Below are 12,419 nucleotides of genomic sequence, written 5' to 3'. Positions count from 1 at the left end.
CGAAATTAATGGGTTTGGGTTGAGGTTTCGGGAATTCGGGTCAGAATCGGGTTGGACCCGATGAACCCGAAAAGAAAACCGGTCGATTTCGGGTCAACCCGTGGTGACCTGATATGACCCGATATGACCCGTTTACGAATTAAAAATAATTTAATAAACATAAAAATAATTTTATCTAACTAAACTAAGTTATTCTTTTTTTCAAAGGCATTAATTACTTAATCCTAAACGAATTTATTTAATTTGTGTGAAGTTGAAATTATTATACTTGGACAAATAATATATTATATTATTTTTCACTTTTGTATTGTTTTAATTTATTTTATATTTTGCTTGGGATAAAACACTTTTACGGTGTTTAATTTATTTTAGATTTGATTTGGAATCATTTATTTAAATTTTTATTACTTGATTATGTAATTAGTTTTGTGAGAAATTGATTTTATTAGAAATTACAGTGATAAATTAATAAATTAAAATTAAGTTTCGGGTCATTTCGGGTCGACCCGCCGCCCCGTAAACCTGAAATTTTCGGGTTCGGGTCAGCATACCTGACCCGTCACGGGTTGGCGGGTCGGGGTTCGGGTCAACAGATTTTCTGGCGGGTCTGTTGACCCGAACCCGACCCGCCAACCTGATTTGGACCCGAATTGCCACCCCTAACTGCATGCGTGAAGGATTGATTTCATGATAATTTAGAGTTGCGGGATGAGGGAAAAAAACAGGGTGCAAATCAATAACAAAAAAAAATATAAAGTAAATAAATAAAAGGATAAGAGGAAAATGCTTGAATTGACGCTTAAAATGAATTTCGGTCTAAAAAAGCCACACTGCTTCGCAGGACGGGGTAGTTTAAAAGAATAAAGCGAAAGGAACATGGCGGGTGCGATCATACCAGCATTAATGCACCGGATCCCATCAGAACTCCGAAGTTAAGCGTGCTTGGGCGAGAGTAGTACTAGGATGGGTGACCCCCTGGGAAGTCCTCGTGTTGCACCCCTTTCTTTTTTGTTTCGAAATCCAAATTTCCTATTCGTTCTTTATCCTGTAGTAATTTAGCTCCGTCGGAACGATTGCTTAATATTTTGCTTCTTGTCGAAGCGTGAAGGAGGATCTGAAGGCGCGAGACAAATCAGGAACGGTACGGCTCGATCAAAGCCCGGATCGTCGCTCAAATTTGTCGGCGCAAATGTATCACCGCAACTAGGGGTGGCAATTTTCGACACGACCTGAAAACACGACACGAACCTAACACGAAATTAATGGGTTTGGGTTGAGGTTTCGGGAATTCGGGTCAGAATCGGGTTGGACCCGAAAAGAAAACCGGTCGATTTCGGGTCAACCCGTGGTGACCTGATATGACCCGATATGACCCGTTTACGAATTAAAAATAATTTAATAAACATAAAAATAATTTTATCTAACTAAACTAAGTTATTCTTTTTTTCAAAGGCATTAATTACTTAATCCTAAACGAATTTATTTAATTTCTGTGAAGTTGAAATTATTATACTTGGACAAATAATATATTATATTATTTTTCACTTTTGTATTGTTTTAATTTATTTTATATTTTGCTTGGGATAAAACACTTTTACGGTGTTTAATTTATTTTAGATTTGATTTGGAATCATTTATTTAAATTTTTATTACTTGATTATGTAATTAGTTTTGTGAGAAATTGATTTTATTAGAAATTACAGTGATAAATTAATAAATTAAAATTAAGTTTCGGGTCATTTGGGGTCGACCCGCCGCCCCGTAAACCTGAAATTTTCGGGTTCGGGTCAGCATACCTGACCCGTCACGGGTTGGCGGGTCGGGGTTCGGGTCAACAGATTTTCTGGCGGGTCTGTTGACCCGAACCCGACCCGCCAACCTGATTTGGACCCGAATTGCCACCCCTAACTGCATGCGTGAAGGATTGATTTCATGATAATTTAGAGTTGCGGGATGAGGGAAAAAAACAGGGTGCAAATCAATAACAAAAAAAAATATAAAGTAAATAAATAAAAGGATAAGAGGAAAATGCTTGAATTGACGCTTAAAATGAATTTCGGTCTAGAAAAGCCACACTGCTTCGCAGGACGGGGTAGTTTAAAAGAATAAAGCGAAAGGAACATGGCGGGTGCGATCATACCAGCATTAATGCACCGGATCCCATCAGAACTCCGAAGTTAAGCGTGCTTGGGCGAGAGTAGTACTAGGATGGGTGACCCCCTGGGAAGTCCTCGTGTTGCACCCCTTTCTTTTTTGTTTCGAAATCCAAATTTCCTATTCGTTCTTTATCCTGTAGTAATTTAGCTCCGTCGGAACGATTGCTTAATATTTTGCTTCTTGTCGAAGCGTGAAGGAGGATCTGAAGGCGCGAGACAAATCAGGAACGGTACGGCTCGATCAAAGCCCGGATCGTCGCTCAAATTTGTCGGCGCAAATGTATCACCGCAACTAGGGGTGGCAATTTTCGACACGACCTGAAAACACGACACGAACCTAACACGAAATTAATGGGTTTGGGTTGAGGTTTCGGGAATTCGGGTCAGAATCGGGTTGGACCCGAAAAGAAAACCGGTCGATTTCGGGTCAACCCGTGGTGACCTGATATGACCCGATATGACCCGTTTACGAATTAAAAATAATTTAATAAACATAAAAATAATTTTATCTAACTAAACTAAGTTATTCTTTTTTTCAAAGGCATTAATTACTTAATCCTAAACGAATTTATTTAATTTGTGTGAAGTTGAAATTATTATACTTGGACAAATAATATATTATATTATTTTTCACTTTTGTATTGTTTTAATTTATTTTATATTTTGCTTGGGATAAAACACTTTTACGGTGTTTAATTTATTTTAGATTTGATTTGGAATCATTTATTTAAATTTTTATTACTTGATTATGTAATTAGTTTTGTGAGAAATTGATTTTATTAGAAATTACAGTGATAAATTAATAAATTAAAATTAAGTTTCGGGTCATTTCGGGTCGACCCGCCGCCCCGTAAACCTGAAATTTTCGGGTTCGGGTCAGCATACCTGACCCGTCACGGGTTGGCGGGTCGGGGTTCGGGTCAACAGATTTTCTGGCGGGTCTGTTGACCCGAACCCGACCCGCCAACCTGATTTGGACCCGAATTGCCACCCCTAACTGCAAGCGTGAAGGATTGATTTCATGATAATTTAGAGTTGCGGGATGAGGGAAAAAAACAGGGTGCAAATCAATAACAAAAAAAAATATAAAGTAAATAAATAAAAGGATAAGAGGAAAATGCTTGAATTGACGCTTAAAATGAATTTCGGTCTAGAAAAGCCACACTGCTTCGCAGGACGGGGTAGTTTAAAAGAATAAAGCGAAAGGAACATGGCGGGTGCGATCATACCAGCATTAATGCACCGGATCCCATCAGAACTCCGATGTTAAGCGTGCTTGGGCGAGAGTAGTACTAGGATGGGTGACCCCCTGGGAAGTCCTCGTGTTGCACCCCTCTCTTTTTTGTTTCGAAATCCAAATTTCCTATTCGTTCTTTATCCTGTAGTAATTTAGCTCCGTCGGAACGATTGCTTAATATTTTGCTTCTTGTCGAAGCGTGAAGGAGGATCTGAAGGCGCGAGACAAATCAGGAACGGTACGGCTCGATCAAAGCCCGGATCGTCGCTCAAATTTGTCGGCGCAAATGTATCACCGCAGCTAGGGGTGGCAATTTTCGACACGACCTGAAAACACGACACGAACCTAACACGAAATTAATGGGTTTGGGTTGAGGTTTCGGGAATTCGGGTTGGACCCGATGAACCCGAAAAGAAAACCGGTCGATTTCGGGTCAACCCGTGGTGACCTGATATGACCCGATATGACCCGTTTACGAATTAAAAATAATTTAATAAACATAAAAATAATTTTATCTAACTAAACTAAGTTATTCTTTTTTTCAAAGGCATTAATTACTTAATCCTAAACGAATTTATTTAATTTGTGTGAAGTTGAAATTATTATACTTGGACAAATAATATATTATATTATTTTTCACTTTTGTATTGTTTTAATTTATTTTATATTTTGCTTGGGATAAAACACTTTTACGGTGTTTAATTTATTTTAGATTTGATTTGGAATCATTTATTTAAATTTTTATTACTTGATTATGTAATTAGTTTTGTGAGAAATTGATTTTATCAGAAATTACAGTGATAAATTAATAAATTAAAATTAAGTTTCGGGTCATTTCGGGTCGACCCGCCGCCCCGTAAACCTGAAATTTTCGGGTTCGGGTCAGCATACCTGACCCGTCACGGGTTGGCGGGTCGGGGTTCGGGTCAACAGATTTTCTGGCGGGTCTGTTGACCCGAACCCGACCCGCCAACCTGATTTGGACCCGAATTGCCACCCCTAACTGCAAGCGTGAAGGATTGATTTCATGATAATTTAGAGTTGCGGGATGAGGGAAAAAAACAGGGTGCAAATCAATAACAAAAAAAAATATAAATTAAATAAATAAAAGGATAAGAGGAAAATGCTTGAATTGACGCTTAAAATGAATTTCGGTCTAGAAAAGCCACACTGCTTCGCAGGACGGGGTAGTTTAAAAGAATAAAGCGAAAGGAACATGGCGGGTGCGATCATACCAGCACTAATGCACCGGATCCCATCAGAACTCCGAAGTTAAGCGTGCTTGGGCGAGAGTAGTACTAGGATGGGTGACCCCCTGGGAAGTCCACGTGTTGCACCTCTCTCTTTTTTGTTTCGAAATCCAAATTTCCTATTCGTTCTTTATCCTGTAGTAATTTAGCTCCGTCGGAACGATTGCTTAATATTTTGCTTCTTGTCGAAGCGTGAAGGAGGATCTGAAGGCGCGAGACAAATCAGGAACGGTACGGCTCGATCAAAGCCCGGATCGTCGCTCAAATTTGTCGGCGCAAATGTATCACCGCAACTAGGGGTGGCAATTTTCGACACGACCTGAAAACACGATACGAACCTAACACGAAATTAATGGGTTTGGGTTGAGGTTTCGGGAATTCGGGTCAGAATCGGGTTGGACCCGATGAACCCGAAAAGAAAACCGGTCGATTTCGGGTCAACCCGTGGTGACCTGATATGACCCGATATGACCCGTTTACGAATTAAAAATAATTTAATAAACATAAAAATAATTTTATCTAACTAAACTAAGTTATTCTTTTTTTCAAAGGCATTAATTACTTAATCCTAAACGAATTTATTTAATTTGTGTGAAGTTGAAATTATTATACTTGGACAAATAATATATTATATTATTTTTCACTTTTGTATTGTTTTAATTTATTTTATATTTTGCTTGGGATAAAACACTTTTACGGTGTTTAATTTATTTTAGATTTGATTTGGAATCATTTATTTAAATTTTTATTACTTGATTATGTAATTAGTTTTGTGAGAAATTGATTTTATTAGAAATTACAGTGATAAATTAATAAATTAAAATTAAGTTTCGGGTCATTTCGGGTCGACCCGCCGCCCCGTAAACCTGAAATTTTCGGTTTCGGGTCAGCATACCTGACCCGTCACGGGTTGGCGGGTCGGGGTTCGGGTCAACAGATTTTCTGGCGGGTCTGTTGACCCGAACCCGACCCGCCAACCTGATTTGGACCCGAATTGCCACCCCTAACTGCAAGCGTGAAGGATTGATTTCATGATAATTTAGAGTTGCGGGATGAGGGAAAAAAACAGGGTGCAAATCAATAACAAAAAAAAATATAAAGTAAATAAATAAAAGGATAAGAGGAAAATGCTTGAATTGACGCTTAAAATGAATTTCGGTCTAGAAAAGCCACACTGCTTCGCAGGACGGGGTAGTTTAAAAGAATAAAGCGAAAGGAACATGGCGGGTGCGATCATACCAGCATTAATGCACCGGATCCCATCAGAACTCCGAAGTTAAGCGTGCTTGGGCGAGAGTAGTACTAGGATGGGTGACCCCCTGGGAAGTCCTCGTGTTGCACCCCTTTCTTTTTTGTTTCGAAATCCAAATTTCCTATTCGTTCTTTATCCTGTAGTAATTTAGCTCCGTCGGAACGATTGCTTAATATTTTGCTTCTTGTCGAAGCGTGAAGGAGGATCTGAAGGCGCGAGACAAATCAGGAACGGTACGGCTCGATCAAAGCCCGGATCGTCGCTCAAATTTGTCGGCGCAAATGTATCACCGCAACTAGGGGTGGCAATTTTCGACACGACCTGAAAACACGATACGAACCTAACACGAAATTAATGGGTTTGGGTTGAGGTTTCGGGAATTCGGGTCAGAATCGGGTTGGACCCGATGAACCCGAAAAGAAAACCGGTCGATTTCGGGTCAACCCGTGGTGACCTGATATGACCCGATATGACCCGTTTACGAATTAAAAATAATTTAATAAACATAAAAATAATTTTATCTAACTAAACTAAGTTATTCTTTTTTTCAAAGGCATTAATTACTTAATCCTAAACGAATTTATTTAATTTGTGTGAAGTTGAAATTATTATACTTGGACAAATAATATATTATATTATTTTTCACTTTTGTATTGTTTTAATTTATTTTATATTTTGCTTGGGATAAAACACTTTTACGGTGTTTAATTTATTTTAGATTTGATTTGGAATCATTTATTTAAATTTTTATTACTTGATTATGTAATTAGTTTTGTGAGAAATTGATTTTATCAGAAATTACAGTGATAAATTAATAAATTAAAATTAAGTTTCGGGTCATTTCGGGTCGACCCGCCGCCCCGTAAACCTGAAATTTTCGGGTTCGGGTCAGCATACCTGACCCGTCACGGGTTGGCGGGTCGGGGTTCGGGTCAACAGATTTTCTGGCGGGTCTGTTGACCCGAACCCGACCCGCCAACCTGATTTGGACCCGAATTGCCACCCCTAACTGCAAGCGTGAAGGATTGATTTCATGATAATTTAGAGTTGCGGGATGAGGGAAAAAAACAGGGTGCAAATCAATAACAAAAAAAAATATAAAGTAAATAAATAAAAGGATAAGAGGAAAATGCTTGAATTGACGCTTAAAATGAATTTCGGTCTAGAAAAGCCACACTGCTTCGCAGGACGGGGTAGTTTAAAAGAATAAAGCGAAAGGAACATGGCGGGTGCGATCATACCAGCACTAATGCACCGGATCCCATCAGAACTCCGAAATTAAGCGTGCTTGGGCGAGAGTAGTACTAGGATGGGTAACCCCTTGGGAAGTCCTCGTGTTGCACCCCTCTCTTTTTTGTTTCGAAATCCAAATTTCCTATTCGTTCTTTATCCTGTAGTAATTTAGCTCCGTCGGAACGATTGCTTAATATTTTGCTTCTTGTCGAAGCGTGAAGGAGGATCTGAAGGCGCGAGACAAATCAGGAACGGTACGGCTCGATCAAAGCCCGGATCGTCGCTCAAATTTGTCGGCGCAAATGTATCACCGCAACTAGGGGTGGCAATTTTCGACACGACCTGAAAACACGACACGAACCTAACACGAAATTAATGGGTTTGGGTTGAGGTTTCGGGAATTCGGGTCAGAATCGGGTTGGACCCGATGAACCCGAAAAGAAAACCGGTCGATTTCGGGTCAACCCGTGGTGACCTGATATGACCCGATATGACCCGTTTACGAATTAAAAATAATTTAATAAACATAAAAATAATTTTATCTAACTAAACTAAGTTATTCTTTTTTTCAAAGGCATTAATTACTTAATCCTAAACGAATTTATTTAATTTGTGTGAAGTTGAAATTATTATACTTGGACAAATAATATATTATATTATTTTTCACTTTTGTATTGTTTTAATTTATTTTATATTTTGCTTGGGATAAAACACTTTTACGGTGTTTAATTTATTTTAGATTTGATTTGGAATCATTTATTTAAATTTTTATTACTTGATTATGTAATTAGTTTTGTGAGAAATTGATTTTATCAGAAATTACAGTGATAAATTAATAAATTAAAATTAAGTTTCGGGTCATTTCGGGTCGACCCGCCGCCCCGTAAACCTGAAATTTTCGGGTTCGGGTCAGCATACCTGACCCGTCACGGGTTGGCGGGTCGGGGTTCGGGTCAACAGATTTTCTGGCGGGTCTGTTGACCCGAACCCGACCCGCCAACCTGATTTGGACCCGAATTGCCACCCCTAACTGCAAGCGTGAAGGATTGATTTCATGATAATTTAGAGTTGCGGGATGAGGGAAAAAAACAGGGTGCAAATCAATAACAAAAAAAAATATAAATTAAATAAATAAAAGGATAAGAGGAAAATGCTTGAATTGACGCTTAAAATGAATTTCGGTCTAGAAAAGCCACACTGCTTCGCAGGACGGGGTAGTTTAAAAGAATAAAGCGAAAGGAACATGGCGGGTGCGATCATACCAGCACTAATGCACCGGATCCCATCAGAACTCCGAAGTTAAGCGTGCTTGGGCGAGAGTAGTACTAGGATGGGTGACCCCCTGGGAAGTCCACGTGTTGCACCCCTCTCTTTTTTGTTTCGAAATCCAAATTTCCTATTCGTTCTTTATCCTGTAGTAATTTAGCTCCGTCGGAACGATTGCTTAATATTTTGCTTCTTGTCGAAGCGTGAAGGAGGATCTGAAGGCGCGAGACAAATCAGGAACGGTACGGCTCGATCAAAGCCCGGATCGTCGCTCAAATTTGTCGGCGCAAATGTATCACCGCAACTAGGGGTGGCAATTTTCGACACGACCTGAAAACACGACACGAACCTAACACGAAATTAATGGGTTTGGGTTGAGGTTTCGGGAATTCGGGTCAGAATCGGGTTGGACCCGATGAACCCGAAAAGAAAACCGGTCGATTTCGGGTCAACCCGTGGTGACCTGATATGACCCGATATGACCCGTTTACGAATTAAAAATAATTTAATAAACATAAAAATAATTTTATCTAACTAAACTAAGTTATTCTTTTTTTCAAAGGCATTAATTACTTAATCCTAAACGAATTTATTTAATTTGTGTGAAGTTGAAATTATTATACTTGGACAAATAATATATTATATTATTTTTCACTTTTGTATTGTTTTAATTTATTTTATATTTTGCTTGGGATAAAACACTTTTACGGTGTTTAATTTATTTTAGATTTGATTTGGAATCATTTATTTAAATTTTTATTACTTGATTATGTAATTAGTTTTGTGAGAAATTGATTTTATTAGAAATTACAGTGATAAATTAATAAATTAAAATTAAGTTTCGGGTCATTTGGGGTCGACCCGCCGCCCCGTAAACCTGAAATTTTCGGGTTCGGGTCAGCATACCTGACCCGTCACGGGTTGGCGGGTCGGGGTTCGGGTCAACAGATTTTCTGGCGGGTCTGTTGACCCGAACCCGACCCGCCAACCTGATTTGGACCCGAATTGCCACCCCTAACTGCATGCGTGAAGGATTGATTTCATGATAATTTAGAGTTGCGGGATGAGGGAAAAAAACAGGGTGCAAATCAATAACAAAAAAAAATATAAAGTAAATAAATAAAAGGATAAGAGGAAAATGCTTGAATTGACGCTTAAAATGAATTTCGGTCTAGAAAAGCCACACTGCTTCGCAGGACGGGGTAGTTTAAAAGAATAAAGCGAAAGGAACATGGCGGGTGCGATCATACCAGCATTAATGCACCGGATCCCATCAGAACTCCGAAGTTAAGCGTGCTTGGGCGAGAGTAGTACTAGGATGGGTGACCCCCTGGGAAGTCCTCGTGTTGCACCCCTTTCTTTTTTGTTTCGAAATCCAAATTTCCTATTCGTTCTTTATCCTGTAGTAATTTAGCTCCGTCGGAACGATTGCTTAATATTTTGCTTCTTGTCGAAGCGTGAAGGAGGATCTGAAGGCGCGAGACAAATCAGGAACGGTACGGCTCGATCAAAGCCCGGATCGTCGCTCAAATTTGTCGGCGCAAATGTATCACCGCAACTAGGGGTGGCAATTTTCGACACGACCTGAAAACACGACACGAACCTAACACGAAATTAATGGGTTTGGGTTGAGGTTTCGGGAATTCGGGTCAGAATCGGGTTGGACCCGAAAAGAAAACCGGTCGATTTCGGGTCAACCCGTGGTGACCTGATATGACCCGATATGACCCGTTTACGAATTAAAAATAATTTAATAAACATAAAAATAATTTTATCTAACTAAACTAAGTTATTCTTTTTTTCAAAGGCATTAATTACTTAATCCTAAACGAATTTATTTAATTTGTGTGAAGTTGAAATTATTATACTTGGACAAATAATATATTATATTATTTTTCACTTTTGTATTGTTTTAATTTATTTTATATTTTGCTTGGGATAAAACACTTTTACGGTGTTTAATTTATTTTAGATTTGATTTGGAATCATTTATTTAAATTTTTATTACTTGATTATGTAATTAGTTTTGTGAGAAATTGATTTTATTAGAAATTACAGTGATAAATTAATAAATTAAAATTAAGTTTCGGGTCATTTCGGGTCGACCCGCCGCCCCGTAAACCTGAAATTTTCGGGTTCGGGTCAGCATACCTGACCCGTCACGGGTTGGCGGGTCGGGGTTCGGGTCAACAGATTTTCTGGCGGGTCTGTTGACCCGAACCCGACCCGCCAACCTGATTTGGACCCGAATTGCCACCCCTAACTGCAAGCGTGAAGGATTGATTTCATGATAATTTAGAGTTGCGGGATGAGGGAAAAAAACAGGGTGCAAATCAATAACAAAAAAAAATATAAAGTAAATAAATAAAAGGATAAGAGGAAAATGCTTGAATTGACGCTTAAAATGAATTTCGGTCTAGAAAAGCCACACTGCTTCGCAGGACGGGGTAGTTTAAAAGAATAAAGCGAAAGGAACATGGCGGGTGCGATCATACCAGCACTAATGCACCGGATCCCATCAGAACTCCGAAGTTAAGCGTGCTTGGGCGAGAGTAGTACTAGGATGGGTGACCCCCTGGGAAGTCCACGTGTTGCACCTCTCTCTTTTTTGTTTCGAAATCCAAATTTCCTATTCGTTCTTTATCCTGTAGTAATTTAGCTCCGTCGGAACGATTGCTTAATATTTTGCTTCTTGTCGAAGCGTGAAGGAGGATCTGAAGGCGCGAGACAAATCAGGAACGGTACGGCTCGATCAAAGCCCGGATCGTCGCTCAAATTTGTCGGCGCAAATGTATCACCGCAACTAGGGGTGGCAATTTTCGACACGACCTGAAAACACGATACGAACCTAACACGAAATTAATGGGTTTGGGTTGAGGTTTCGGGAATTCGGGTCAGAATCGGGTTGGACCCGATGAACCCGAAAAGAAAACCGGTCGATTTCGGGTCAACCCGTGGTGACCTGATATGACCCGATATGACCCGTTTACGAATTAAAAATAATTTAATAAACATAAAAATAATTTTATCTAACTAAACTAAGTTATTCTTTTTTTCAAAGGCATTAATTACTTAATCCTAAACGAATTTATTTAATTTGTGTGAAGTTGAAATTATTATACTTGGACAAATAATATATTATATTATTTTTCACTTTTGTATTGTTTTAATTTATTTTATATTTTGCTTGGGATAAAACACTTTTACGGTGTTTAATTTATTTTAGATTTGATTTGGAATCATTTATTTAAATTTTTATTACTTGATTATGTAATTAGTTTTGTGAGAAATTGATTTTATCAGAAATTACAGTGATAAATTAATAAATTAAAATTAAGTTTCGGGTCATTTCGGGTCGACCCGCCGCCCCGTAAACCTGAAATTTTCGGGTTCGGGTCAGCATACCTGACCCGTCACGGGTTGGCGGGTCGGGGTTCGGGTCAACAGATTTTCTGGCGGGTCTGTTGACCCGAACCCGACCCGCCAACCTGATTTGGACCCGAATTGCCACCCCTAACTGCAAGCGTGAAGGATTGATTTCATGATAATTTAGAGTTGCGGGATGAGGGAAAAAAACAGGGTGCAAATCAATAACAAAAAAAAATATAAAGTAAATAAATAAAAGGATAAGAGGAAAATGCTTGAATTGACGCTTAAAATGAATTTCGGTCTAGAAAAGCCACACTGCTTCGCAGGACGGGGTAGTTTAAAAGAATAAAGCGAAAGGAACATGGCGGGTGCGATCATACCAGCACTAATGCACCGGATCCCATCAGAACTCCGAAATTAAGCGTGCTTGGGCGAGAGTAGTACTAGGATGGGTAACCCCTTGGGAAGTCCTCGTGTTGCACCCCTCTCTTTTTTGTTTCGAAATCCAAATTTCCTATTCGTTCTTTATCCTGTAGTAATTTAGCTCCGTCGGAACGATTGCTTAATATTTTGCTTCTTGTCGAAGCGTGAAGGAGGATCTGAAGGCGCGAGACAAATCAGGAACGGTACGGCTCGATCAAAGCCCGGATCGTCGC

General features: G+C 39.2%; 10 non-coding genes across 10 annotated transcripts; all 10 read left to right on the top strand.

Moving 5' to 3' along the window:
* The first annotated feature begins 881 nt into the window (after positions 1 to 881).
* On the top strand, positions 882 to 1,000 carry LOC140030338 (5S ribosomal RNA). Its single transcript, XR_011834253.1, has one exon. It is a non-coding gene; the product is annotated as a 5S ribosomal RNA (ribosomal RNA).
* A 1,126-nt stretch (positions 1,001 to 2,126) lies between these two features.
* Positions 2,127 to 2,245, top strand: LOC140030337 (5S ribosomal RNA). The gene has a single exon (XR_011834252.1). It is a non-coding gene; the product is annotated as a 5S ribosomal RNA (ribosomal RNA).
* Positions 2,246 to 3,371: 1,126 nt separating this feature from the next.
* LOC140031256 (5S ribosomal RNA) lies at positions 3,372 to 3,490 on the top strand. Its single transcript, XR_011835177.1, has one exon. It is a non-coding gene; the product is annotated as a 5S ribosomal RNA (ribosomal RNA).
* Positions 3,491 to 4,614: 1,124 nt separating this feature from the next.
* LOC140030612 (5S ribosomal RNA) lies at positions 4,615 to 4,733 on the top strand. The gene has a single exon (XR_011834527.1). It is a non-coding gene; the product is annotated as a 5S ribosomal RNA (ribosomal RNA).
* Positions 4,734 to 5,868: 1,135 nt separating this feature from the next.
* On the top strand, positions 5,869 to 5,987 carry LOC140030335 (5S ribosomal RNA). Its single transcript, XR_011834250.1, has one exon. It is a non-coding gene; the product is annotated as a 5S ribosomal RNA (ribosomal RNA).
* Positions 5,988 to 7,122: 1,135 nt separating this feature from the next.
* On the top strand, positions 7,123 to 7,241 carry LOC140031561 (5S ribosomal RNA). Its single transcript, XR_011835482.1, has one exon. It is a non-coding gene; the product is annotated as a 5S ribosomal RNA (ribosomal RNA).
* Positions 7,242 to 8,376: 1,135 nt separating this feature from the next.
* LOC140028528 (5S ribosomal RNA) lies at positions 8,377 to 8,495 on the top strand. Its single transcript, XR_011832431.1, has one exon. It is a non-coding gene; the product is annotated as a 5S ribosomal RNA (ribosomal RNA).
* A 1,135-nt stretch (positions 8,496 to 9,630) lies between these two features.
* On the top strand, positions 9,631 to 9,749 carry LOC140030334 (5S ribosomal RNA). Its single transcript, XR_011834249.1, has one exon. It is a non-coding gene; the product is annotated as a 5S ribosomal RNA (ribosomal RNA).
* Positions 9,750 to 10,875: 1,126 nt separating this feature from the next.
* LOC140030611 (5S ribosomal RNA) lies at positions 10,876 to 10,994 on the top strand. Its single transcript, XR_011834526.1, has one exon. It is a non-coding gene; the product is annotated as a 5S ribosomal RNA (ribosomal RNA).
* Positions 10,995 to 12,129: 1,135 nt separating this feature from the next.
* Positions 12,130 to 12,248, top strand: LOC140031560 (5S ribosomal RNA). Its single transcript, XR_011835481.1, has one exon. It is a non-coding gene; the product is annotated as a 5S ribosomal RNA (ribosomal RNA).
* The last annotated feature ends 171 nt before the right edge of the window (positions 12,249 to 12,419 follow it).

The sequence above is a fragment of the Coffea arabica genome, chromosome 11e, assembly GCF_036785885.1.
Source record: "Coffea arabica cultivar ET-39 chromosome 11e, Coffea Arabica ET-39 HiFi, whole genome shotgun sequence".
Taxonomy (NCBI): Eukaryota; Viridiplantae; Streptophyta; class Magnoliopsida; order Gentianales; family Rubiaceae; genus Coffea; species Coffea arabica.
This window is presented reverse-complemented; position numbering and strand designations above follow the sequence as displayed.